Source organism: Atractosteus spatula, unplaced genomic scaffold (genome assembly GCF_055471065.1).
Source record: "Atractosteus spatula isolate fAtrSpa1 unplaced genomic scaffold, fAtrSpa1.hap1 Scaffold_135, whole genome shotgun sequence".
Lineage (NCBI taxonomy): Eukaryota > Metazoa > Chordata > Actinopteri > Semionotiformes > Lepisosteidae > Atractosteus > Atractosteus spatula.
In genome coordinates this window covers 75,640-89,138 of record NW_028296692.1, presented here as the reverse complement: position 1 = coordinate 89,138, position 13,499 = coordinate 75,640, and positions in this window count along the sequence as shown.

The window sequence follows — 13,499 nt, the reverse complement described above, 5'->3', positions numbered from 1 at the left end:
ACATTGATATACCCATCCACTCAATTCAGGGTTGTGGTAGAACTGGAACCATCCTGGCAAGCAGTGGATGCAAAGTACTGTATCACCCATAATGTGACACCAGTCCATCACAGGACTCACTCACACCATGGCCAATTTTCATAGAAGCCAATTAAAATCCATGTTAATACCGAACAAAAGACCTCCACCTACATAGCTCCAATCATGTACAGTATTTAAGAAAATCTGGAATGTACCTTAATTGCATTTTATTTGTGTTTTATCAGCCGTTTCATCTTTACTTCACTAAACTGTGCTGTACTGCCCAGGTCAGCAGCTGTGAAAGGAGATGGAGAAGATGGACTGGTCAGCCAATGTATCAACAGTGTCTGAAGTGCTTGAGAAGTGGAAGCCCAACACAGGACTGCCACCAAATGGCATGCAAATTAAAAAGTTGATAAAGTATCAAATCTGGGGAGGCCTGAGCATCACTGACGATCCTGTGAAGGGGAAGAAGTTTGTGACTTCCAGGTGTTTCCAGAAGGGAGAGGTGGTGTGTGATTACAACGGCAAGGTCATCACAAAGACAACTGCTGAAGCTCACAGATGACAGAGGGAGACATGAGATGTCTTTTCTTTTCAGATGAACCTGCACAAAAACTGTGCATTGATGCTCGTGAAAAGCACTGAGCCTGCCTCCCGGATAAGGAGGCAAATCGGAAGATGGATAAATCCATCAAAGAGAAAAGACAATGTAAGGGCTGTAAGAAAGTCATTTATAATCAACGAACAGCCTGTCATAATTCTGTCTGTGACAAAAAGGGACATTGTTGAGGGGAGAAGAGCTCCTCTGTGATTACAGCATTTCCAGGAAATAATTTCAAGGTGAAGGACAAGCTCTGGAGTGGTTGGTTCACTGACCATTTCCAAAAAAGAAACTAAGTAAGTATATTAAAATGCATATTTTGCAGATATTCATTTTCTTGTACTTTGGAATTAATGTAAAAATTATATTCGTGTTAATGTCTTGAAAATAGCATTTCTCATTCTCATCAGCAAGGATATAAGGAAGGGATATAGGAGTGCTAAAAAGATACATGATTTTCAGAAGAGTATAGAAGGCAGATAACTATCCCACTCAATTGTTACTGCAAAGAAATGCCACAGTGTAAACAAAAAGGTGAACCATTCTTGAAATTTATTGACAGAATCTGAATAGCCCAGCATTCCCAGACCAGGCACTGGAGTTTCCTGCAGCGTTAGATGGGTAGTCTCTTGGTAAGAGAGAGATCGACAGAGTACTGGACTTCATGAACGACACCTTTCCAATTCATCGAGAACAGAGCCCACAAGATCTAGAGTCTAGAGAACAATTTCTTACAATATTAGTGGTAGTTTCTGAATAGGTTAAGGACAACATAGTTGTAGAGCTATCTTGCAACTTCTTAAAAGTTGTAAAAGTGATTACCATATTGCCAGTGGTTTATATTTAAAACCTAAAGATTTTAAATTGAATCTTTCTTAAACAAAGGACATTTTTCACAGGAACAGCAGCCTAAATCAGTTGATGACTGTAAATATGACAAGCTTGTGATAAATTGTAAAGTGCAAAACAAAGTTGTATTGTTTTGGTTTTGTCTTCAACATCATATTAATAGGCATGTTATTTTTAGAGCAGCTGCCTGCCATTCACCACCAGCCAAGGTGCCACGAGGTACATGAAATGACCCAGAAGTACTTAATGATACAGAGAAGAGCATATGGGGGGAAAAAAAAGAAGACAAGGAATATCCATTAACACGTGCATCTAGAAGCCAGAAGACGGGTGATGATCAGCATTTCAAAAGCAGACACTGGAGGTTGAATTCAAGTTTTAACAGTGATTGTCTATGTTTGGCTTCAACACAAATCATATTAATATGCTCACATTATTAATTTGTACAAAGTCCCCAATATCCATTACAGGCGACGTTCCCAGGAGTACACACGACCCAGTCAGAACGTGGCTAGCTGACGTGCAGTGGACCTCAGGGAAAGAACTCTTGCCCACACGGATGTCTCTGCTCTGAAAACCACTGGATAAAGGTATATGGCGGTCTGTTCTCAGCTGTTGATTTTGTGAAAAATATTGAATATGAAAGATTGAAGTGTCACTATTCAATGAAGTTCAGACATAAGTATTATGTTGAGAAGCTAGATCTGTTCTACTAATAGCTTTAGTACCTTAATATTGTACTGTTTGCTCTGGTTTTCAGACATCAGTCCAAGATCATTGGTGTGTTAATTGATTTCTGGTAAGATTGGCTCCACGTGTGAGTGTGTGTTTACATTTCTATCTGGCATCCTCAAAAGATGGTTTTGTTTCCTTTTCTTAATTGCTCTTGATTACTAGAGTTTATTTGGCATGATACATTTGTGATAAATGCTTTTTCTTTGTGAATAGTCTTATTTTAATCTACATAATGTCAATGAGTTAGTACCTTAAAGAACAAGCAGTAAAAGAAATGACATTTCAGGTTTATTAGCTAAAGTTACTGAGATTCCTTTACAGTGCAGAGACCCATCTTTAATATGCTGTGTGTGCTCATAATGGACTTGAAATTTGTTTTTGTCACAATGTAAAGTTATAATAAATAGATAATATACTCTATTTTACAAGACTTGACTATTTTAATTCCATACTTCCATTGACTGCTTTGGAATGCATTCCTTACAATTTTCCTAAATAATCATTGTCTCACAGTGTAGACCTGGGTGACATAACAGGGGTCAGGGCTGTGTTGACTGGAGGTTTGTGTAGACTGGCCATTGTCTATGCGAGACTGTGGGATCACTAGGGGTTCCCCCCCATCACCTGTAACATTGTCAAGTGGTATAATTACCTACAAAAGCTAAAGTTTCCTCCATTAAGGGGTCACTATTTGTTACATTCTGGCGGAACAAGAGACAAGATAAACCTCTCACTGTCACTGACCGAGCAGTCCGGGACACTCTATGCTAGATTGGACTGTTGTCTTTGGAAGATGGGGTCACAGGTGATGAAATAGACCACAGTGGCAGTCCTGCCTAGCTGTTATATCACTGACAGACTCACCCACACATTGAGAAGAGAGCACTGGTTTCTGTGCAGAAAGCAGAACAACTCACTTTAACTGGTCAATTAGGTCTAATGAGTTTTATTGCCCTTGACATCTAACTTACTCCAGCCCCCCTTGTGGAAACAACCCCTAATTACTGTTCATGAGCTCCTGGCCACACTTGTTCCCAGTGGAACCAACCTGGAGCAGCAGAACAGAGGTTTTTTTTTTCTTTAAGTTGTCTGCTGTTGTAAAACAAGTCATTCCTTAGGAATAAAAACTCTCCCTCTAGTCTGGTTGCTATCTCCTTTATTTGCCCCATATTCCCAGGGCAAAGCAGCTGAGTGATCAAAAGCTGAACTGCAATTTCACTGAATTTCACACTGGGTTACAACAGACCCTGGTGGGAGAATGGGCAGGAGAGGGCCGGTTGTGCTCCTGAACTAGTCCCCTCCTCTCCTACTCTCGTATTTGCATCACAGTCTATAAACTCCAGCCCTATTGCTTTTCTTCCAGTTCATTTTTTTAATACAGCTCGTGAATTATGTATACTCTTGTGAAGTATCAAGAAAGCACTATTATCTTTATTCCCGACGGTCTAGCACAGTAACCACTCCAATAACTTTAACTAGAGGAAGAAACCCAGCTTCTGCTCAAAAGGAAAAAAAAACATTGAAATCATAAATCTCCAACACTGGCTGTAGACTCTGTGTGTCCGTGCTCAGCGGTTATATAGGACAGGACTCAGCGCGCAGCAGGTGCGGCTCATTGCTCTACGCTCCCCGTGCGGAATGCGCGTCTCCTCCTTCCAGACTCATAACACCGCTGCATACATCCCTCTTAAATCCCAGAAACACAGAAACTCCGGGGTGTTTCTGTGAGTCAGTACTGGGTTTCTCTGTTCGAGGTTACAAGCAGAAACAAAAAAAGCGCTGAAAGCAGGAAGTTATTTCTGCTCGTAGGCATAAACGTGTAAAAATACATTTTCTGATTACTAAACCCCTAATAAAATCCATCTAAGTCTCCCTTTCGTTCCCAATGCACATAACTGAATATAAACCAGTCAAGTTCAGGTACTTTTCTGATGTACAGTATCTGAATAGTTCTGGCGCGGCTGTTGTAACAAAGATACTTACGAACTTTTTTTTCATACGAGCTCTTGCCGTTTTTAAAATGAATATTTTTTTGAATTCGCTAAATCACACGAAACACCAGCATCACTTATCGTAAGCATCTGACCAATTACATTCCTGAATGTTAAACCCATTTAGCATTTATTTTTAACTTGTTTTTTTTTAAATTACACACCTGTTAACTTAGTCCGGATCGCGGTCACCGAGGACCACTCCTGTCTCCCCAGATGACACTTATTATTTTTAAGATAAACGCGAGATAAACAACGTTTGTTTGAAACCGCTCCACAAATTTTCTCACATGCACGTATTCTCAAATATCACCACAACAAAATCATAAAGTTTGTTTCCACAGACATGACACTATTATGCAATAAACCAATAAATTAATGAACTAGCAGAATCCCAATAAAAACACCCGATCACCTGGCCAGCCCAGCATGTCAATATCATACATTTTTACCAACAAAACCGCAAAAGCAAAAACCAGCATATATATATATATATCCCATGTTTTTACCTTATTCTGGAGCATGATATATATCCAAAATAACCCAGACTAGTTTATCTCAAGAGCTAGAGACTAGAAAACGTTACTGATTACGTAATAAATGTTTCAAGAACGAGCGCCAGAAATAAGGCGATTTGATTGGTAAAAACCGCTGTCATTCTTTGTATTTTCAGCCATTCAGAGCCCTTAGGGGGTGAGACTTCCTCTAGAAACTTCAGGCTGCATTTTTAGCTGTCAATCATTGACTCAGAAGGGATAATCAATCAGTTTTTTTATCAGTTTCTTATCAGTGCTCCTTTTTTTCACACCAGAAGGCAACTCTGAGGTTTTTTTTCATTGCATAACAGCAGGTAAAGGCTCTCTAGCAGTGTCTTAAGGTTTTTATAGCAATTGCAATGGTTTTTATTCTTATTATTTTCTATATTTTATGATTTTTTATTATAGGCGTGAAATTTCATTCCAGGTCCAGTCTTCACAAAACATGATGTAGAATTTTTTCTAATTGATCAATTTGTCCCAATTTTTTATCCAAGCTAGTAGCCACCTAGAACAAGGTTTTCAAATCATTCCCAGGCCCTTGACATGCATATAGTTGAAAAATCTGACCTCTGAAGACCAAAAAAAAAATGTTCGCCAGCTGTTTTTTTTGTTTTTTTTTCATATGTTTGTCTGCTGAGTGGACACATTAAGAAATATAAGAAATTTGACTATTCACACTCAAAGCCAAGGGGGTTAGCTTCAATTTAAGACCTGAACCAGGCTCCTGCTATGTTCTGCTGCAGAGATATAACAAATGTTTAAGGGGGAGGAAATTCCAGGCGGACATTGGCTAAATATGTCACTGGTAGTAAAAGGTTAAGTATTCTTGCCATTTTTAGCATATTGTAAGTGGATTTTTTGCAAACATTTTATTTTTTAAATCACATGAAACACAATCAACCCATTGTAACTTCACATTGATAATTCCTGAGCTTTATAACTGTGTATTATTTCTTTTTACCTTGTTTTAATATTTTTTATTATTATTTTTGCATTTAACAGAGCTTTTTAATATATTGTGAGCATTTTAGTGTCATTTTAAAATAGGACTATCGATGCTCCTGACTTTTAAACCTGTATTTATTCTGACATTATTCTCTCCACCTGCAGATGAGGGAGGTATTTGATTTTAAATTTGTTGATTTGGGGGGAAAATATACATTCATTTCCTTGTATGTATCACCAGTGGGAAACTTGGCATTTTTGGATGAATTGCAATCTTTACTGCAAGGCGTTCAGACTGATATAGAAATGACTGGAGATTTAAATGACACATTTGATAAATCAGACAGGAAAAGCATAACATCTAAAATGGCAGAACCCTCTAAAGTACTGAAAAATTTCCGGCACATTCATAATCAATAAAATTTATTTAATTTAAAGCATAAAATTTGCTTTAAAAAGAAAACCACAATTTGTACGATATCATATTTCAATATCGACGTTCAGATGAAGAATTTGAGGATTTGAATATCAATGGAGAGTACATTGATTTTGGGACAATGTTTGCATCTGAATAATCCTTCCTCCTGGAAAGAAGGAAAAAAAAAGTTTTGAGTCTCATTCTTCAGGATCCCCCCCAAAAAACGTGCAAATTTGTTTCCGATGTATTTTGGATAAAGATATAACTCTCATAGAAGATACATTTTATCAGTTGAATGCAGTCGATACTTTCGACTTTTTATATGATGATAGGACCTACATTTAGGGCTCAGTACTGATAACACTGCTGCTATTGATGGAGTAGAAATAAGTGATGTACTGGCAGTTTTTTTTTCTGAGGCAAGAAGTCCTAGAACACCTCCTATAAAAATGTTAAGATTCAGAGCAAGAAATATTTTTCCACCTCACCTAATGCTATTGCATTAACGAGGCTGAAGTTGGCTTCTTATTCGCCAGCTGCTGCTTTGCGTTTTTCGTTCCATCTTAAATGCTGCTGCTGTGATGTTATGTCGTCTTTCGCCTGTAGATGGCTCATTTTTAAATGAGTCATTTAAATAGTCATTTTTAAAAATACTTATCCGGATGTATTACTGTACATTTCCTCAGTAAACGGGAATATGTAAGTAGAGACTGTCCAAATTGCATTTTTGTATGAAGCACATTTCAGAAACACAACTCACAATAAAACAAACTGGCATGTTATACCATGAGTAAATAAGACAAAGGCAAAATGTAAATTCACTGGCACTTTCTGCATATTTTCCAGGACCTTGCCTTCTGATCATAAAAAGTCTCAAACTCTTGCATTTTACAAGAAATTTTAATATAGCAGTTTTAAATGGGACATTTAGAACATGGCATATGAGACTATATGGTTAACTGAGGATGAGCAGAGGGTGATCGAACCTACCTCCTGGTTATAAAAATGTCTAAAAATGCTGACACAGATGTGTGAGAGACAATATAACAGACTGTCAAAATCCTGAACTTCAGGACATTTTATGATACCATTTGAAAAATATGACCCTCTGAGCATGGCATGTGAGAAAATGGCATGTGAGAATGCATTGGGAAAAGGTGAATGCGATTTCTGCTGAATTGCTATGGCCCTCCCTCCTGATTACAAACTCGTCTCACAATTCTGACACTGAGGTGTGAGACACAATGTAACAGACACTGTTAAATTGTGAAGTACAAGAGATTATACTGTTACGTTTTTTTTTAATATTGACCCTCTGGCATGTGAGGACTTGTAGTCAACAAAATAGCACACATTCTGCCAATTTGCTTTGTCCCTCCTTCCTCGTTACCAAAACATCTTAGTATACCGACACTAAGGTAAATGTCTCTAAATCCAGAAGTTAAGTTGTCAAAGTATATCGGAGTCAACCGATACTGATCAGGTTCTGCTGATGCTGAGCCCGCAGCCTTCACCATAAGGTCCAATTCCCCAAGCCTGCTGACCTTATATGTCCATCCCTTCTCGTCAAAATTCGTATTTTCACAGGGTACCCTTCAGAAATTGCAGTATAGAATGAAAATAACTCCAATAGATATCGGCCACTGTTGGCGATTTTCCTTTAAGATAGATAGATAATACTTTATTAATCCCGTAGGGAAATTGACAAATGATTCTCCAGAAATTTTACGGAGTGTATCACTTTCACTGAGACCGAGAAGTGTTAAGCTGTACATGAGTCTTTGTGGCTCGGTTGTTAACCAAAAGGGTGGTGGTTTAAGACCTCCCAGGGACGCTATGAGCCTTTTAATGAACACACCCTCTTCACTTCATTTCTCCATGGCCGGTCTTGTACCGCAATCAAATACAGAGCCCGTAGGGGGCAGTAAGCCCGCATATATAGCTCACTGTGTATATAATGAAGAAGCGGAGGTTAGTTTCTCATCTGCATGTTGCAGAGCCTTACGCAACTCGTACCAACAGTTGGGGTTTGATCCCTGCGTGGGCTATTAGTTGAAAGACCATTGTAAATGACGTGTAACAGCTTTATGCAGCTGGCTTTTATGTTTCATACTAAATTGCTATCTTGAAACCAAAATAATTAGAAATATGGAACACAACTGTTGTTCCCCATGAAGGAAAGCTGTTTTACACTGACGTCACTCCTTTTTATTTAATCCAGATTTTAAAAACAACTCCGCCCTATCAAAGGAAAATGTTACACAAAAGTTGGAAAGCACACTCTGAATCCAGATGTATATTTGATTTCCGCAATCCCTTCAAGGCTGCCTATGTTAATCGTAAGTGTATAGAAGAAACATTTAATATATTGTTCAGTTTAAATCAAAATGCTTTACTACTACAAGAGAGAAGTATAGTATGGAGGATGCGACAAAAGTGTGATTTCTTGGAATAAAACTACTTTTCTTTGCGTTCGAAATTAATCGAAACAATTGACACACAAACCCTTTGTCTTTTTTAAAGAGATTATATCTTTAAGCAGACAAATGTATAAAATGTGTTTTTTTTACCTAGAGATTTTGGACAGGGGCGATGTATTACTAGTAGAGGCTGCTGACTAATTAACACTGTACTGTCTGGAGATCAGCTCCATTTGCAATAAAAAAACGTGCGTAACAAAGCTGGAGAGCAGCTGAACTTGTGCTCAGTAGTCAGTATGGTGCTGAGGGTTCAATAATGGCGTTGTTGTATTAGCACAAGCTGCACAGGCTCTGAATCAGACCATTTCAATTAGTCTGATCAGTGCAGGACAAGTTAATGTAGAATTATTGCTTTGTCTGTCTCTTGTTTGTATATAAATGAATGTCTCTGATAACTTAATGTTAGTTTTTAATTTAGTTTTAGTTTTACGATGTAGGTCATGCGTTGATATATGACATGTCTCATTCCTGATTCAGCTCATGCTCCATAGGAGAGAAGAGATTCCTCCTGTTTCTCGTACAACCATATCAGAACAAAAGCCCGTGTCACCCAGCTCTGATTCAAGATCGAGTTGCATCTTCAACATTTTGTTTCTGATCATTATTTTCTTCAGTTATGATCAATATTGAACTTTTTCTAAATAAAACAAAAATAATCAAACATGCAGGCAGATTTTTTTAAAAGTATTAGGAGTTGACAGGGCGCTCCTTCGGAATAGTCGTCAGAAAATGTGAGAAAAGGAAAGTTATGTAAACTCTCACACACAGCATTAAAGATTGGAATCTGATCATAAAAAAAATAGCTGTCTCCCCGTCGGTAATCAAACCCCAGTTTCCCGCGTGACAGGCAGGGACACAAAAAACTTTACTAACTAGGAGCGCTTGCTAGCTATTAGGAGGCATTTACTCTTAAGTATGTAACTGTTTTGGGTTTCGACTTTAATTTTCCCAATACCAGTTTTTTACAAAAGTAAAGGCACACGGCACATGTGTGCCACATCACGTCCGAGTTTAGTGACAACTACCTCAGAGATTGTAAGCTGGGTAGTTTCAGATCAGATCACGTTTTTTATCAAAGGTTCAAGCAAACCCGAATACTTTTGCAAGAGACATTTCAGAATCCCAGTCAAATCCAGTACGATTGCTGGATACTTCGAATTCGACTGAACTATAGCACAGATCTGCAGTCCACCATTAGAAATACTGTGGGTGTGTTGTATAAGCCACACAGCCAAAATAGTTCTAAAACAGGAGATGCATCCTCGTTTAGGAATGTGGTATAAAGTGAAATGGTCTGGGAAGAGTCCTACATTTGAACAGTTCAAAATAGACATAAAGGGGTATTTACGGACTCTTTCGAAATGTAAGAACAAGCTGTGCGGACCTTATCAATATTTACCTTGTGTAATCGTTTTTCATAAAGTGTAATTGTATTATAGCATGTGCCCCTGATAATTTCTTGATACGTTATATGTGCTCTTGTTTGTATTGTATGTAGTTTTGTTGTTCAAATAAAACGTAAAAGACACAACTTTCCGGATGCGGCTGCTGTAAAAATAAAATGACATCAAGGGTGCTGTACGCAGAGGTCTGAAACCTGCTCCACAGAAGATCTTTATCCAGAGGTGTTAAAGAAGTCGAGATCTCGCCATGAGAGGGGAAGCATCTCAGAAAAAGCAGGTGCAGTCAGTTCCACGGTCATAACGCCACTAAGTCGGGCGACAAGAGCAAAACCCACCCGGCTTCCTCCGAGCAAGTAATGAGACAAAGAGACAGGGTACAGTGGGTAGTGTGGCCGAGCAGTCTAAGACGCTGGATTAAGGCTCCCGTCTCTTCGGGGGCGTGGGTTCGCATCCCACTGCTGCCAGGTGCTTCTGTCGAGACCCCCTTTCAGCTGACTTCAGACGAAAGGGAGGGAGCTGCTTTTTGGCAGTCTCTCGAGAAACTAAGCAAAGTGTTTAAAGATGCTTTCTCAGCTTGACATCAAGGCACAAAACAAAAACCTTCTTACGTCCTCTCAACCCAAAAGCGCTTGGGATTTGCCCCTAAGGATAAATTCTGTACAGTAAGACAGGAAGAAAGGCACCGCTGGGAATCGGACCCAGGATCTCCTGTTTACTAGACAGGCGCTTTAGCCAACTAAGCCACGGCGCCGGCAAAGTGCTGTCCTTTGACAGCCACTTGGACACGTCTCAACTGCTCTGAGACATCTGTGTTCGGTGTGCACCGAGCCTGCTCGCCTTGCAAGTAGCCTCATTTACATGCGATAGCTCCACCACTAAGAGAAAGGATGAGAAATGGCTTTTATCTGGCACTTTTCATGTCAGAGGATCTCAATCTGCTTTCCGTGTACAAGAGGATGTCCAACTCATGTAGCTAAAGACGTAGACGACAGTGCTCCACTGAAATCTTGATCTCACAACCCTCGGCATGACTCCGCTGTGTTCTGCTTTAGACAAAGTGGGGAAAAGACTTCTTTCATCACACGTCTTGCACTGTTTACGGTGTTTGCAGTGCTCTTTCTTAAATGAAAACCAGGAATCGGCACCATATGAGGTGAGACTACATAATATTGGAACAAGTAGCCTCGCCATTCCATGCGTGACGTGAGCAAAGTGTAATTCCTGTCTTTATAGTGTGCTTGTTAGAGACTTAGCTGGCACCCAGAGCGCTTTAAATCCGGGAGTCAGCAGCCCAAGACAAGAGAGCTTCCTTCGTCTATGTTTTTTGCGTTAAGGGGGGAAACCATGCGTGTGCTGCAAACGATCTTAGTATCGAAGTGCCGTCCCACATAACCAATCCGAACAATCTGCTTTACAGAGGAGCACTGCCGGAGCTTTTCGTTGGCAAACTGAAGACCAGGCCGACCTCTTCTGTGACTCTTGAACACTGAATCTCAAGGTTGTGAATTCAAGCTCCACGCTGGCGGGAAATTCCATAGGTAATGATCACATTTTCTTGCATGCTAATCAAAAGAAATATTAAGAAACATTTCCCGATACCAGTTTTTTACAAAAGTAAAGGCACACGGCACATGTGTGCCACATCACGTCCGAGTTTAGTGACAACTACCTCAGAGATTGTAAGCTGGGTACTTTCAGATCAGATCACTTTTTTTATCAAAGATTTAAGCAAACCCGTGTAGTGGCAATGCTTGTTAATAAGACAGAATTAAGTGTTGCGGTGCTTTCCCAAATGAGGCCTCATCTCTCTGTTCATCTCTGTGGTGCGGCCACAGAGAAACTATTCATGCAGGCTGATTTAAAGATATTTTCTTTTGATAAGGGACAGCTCCCAAAGGGGGATGCACTTAGCTAAGCCTGGCTATCATGATCAATGGTCAACCATTGGTGCCTATCTGTCTAGGGAGTGCTAGATGGACATCTGGACTGCATTCCTAAGTGTCAGGAGTAAGTGACTCATATCTCACCTTGATCAACCAATCAGGCACTGGTAGGGCCGAGTAACCCACGTGGGACTCTGATGCCCATGGAACTTTCAGCCAATGAACGAGCTGAAGTTCCTCCAGGTAACAACAGGCAACACAGAGGGCCTGAGAGAATTCTGTGAACTTTTTCGGACAATTCAAAGGAGAATTCCAGGGCAGGACGGCCCAGGGGCAGAAGGCTCCCAAGGGAAGGACATTCTCGCAGCGCGCCTCCTGACCATCCTGAGACTCAGCCCGGACAACCACGGAACGGCCAGTGGGTTCGGGTGCCAGAACTTTCCTTTGTTCTAAGAGTCTAGAGCGGAGGTTGCCAGAGAGTAACCAGAGGATCCACCCGAGGTTAGCATCAGCAGTAAGCCTCGTGAACAGGTCGGAACTGTGGACAGCTGAATCACTATTCAGAACTAGCGCTTCATCAGGAACGAACCGGTCCTCTTCCTGACTTGCTGGGACCCACAGTCATCTTTTCTCCTGTGCACAAACTTTGGTAGTTAAAGCCAACACTAACTAGCCGGTCAGTGAGCGTCAGCAGCTCACCATCGCAAGCCGCACAGCACAGCCTGGCACGGAGCCAGAGAGCCCGCAGGAGATCTGAATCCCCACAGATTGGATGAGAATTCAACTTCAATGCATTACAGCTCGAGAATTCAATTGTTATCCCAACCAATTGATATCAATTTAATTCCTAAGAGTTATGTACTTGTTTTGAGTATCCAATGTAGAAGTTATAACCAAGTTCATTTACGAAACGGTCTAATTGAATGATATACTGAACGTATTTCCTCTTGATATATGTAACTCTTCGTAACTGATTGAATATTTACCTTTTGTATTCTGTTAACCCTCTCGATAAGATCTGTTAGGTTTACATGCATATTCTATGTATTAATAAATGTATCCTCGTGTATTAGTACCTGTGTGTGTGTGTTGTTTGAGTTATATCGCATGGTTGGATTCTAAAGCCATTAAAAGAATCATTTTGTGATTTACTGCTACAATTAATAATTGTCCCAGTAAATGCCAAAACCCTACAGAACTGGTGCCTTCAGAGAGCACACTAAATTTAATTTGGCGTCCCTGGGTGGGCGTGGCAAGACTGAAATGAGTCAACCAAGCGGAATAATTCATATAAAACGCTGTGGGTTTCATACACGACAATACAGTGTGCTGAAAGCCGAAAGACAAAAAGTTCCTCTTGCTCTTTAAGCAGTGCTTGAGTGTTTTGTGATCTTTTGCGATCTACCGGGTTGATTGCATACTTGATCTTGTGGTTTTCTGTGGTAAAACTGTGATTTCGTACTAGTTTAATGATGGTTGCTAAAACACACATTTCAAGGGTTTATTCATTGCGAATCTCCACCCGTCAGTCAGAAAGATGATCTTAATGCATACAGATGCACAGACCATGAAAATGACTGATATTAGGAGATTCGTGCAGAAAGCCTGGGAGTATGATGTCCAAAGTCGCT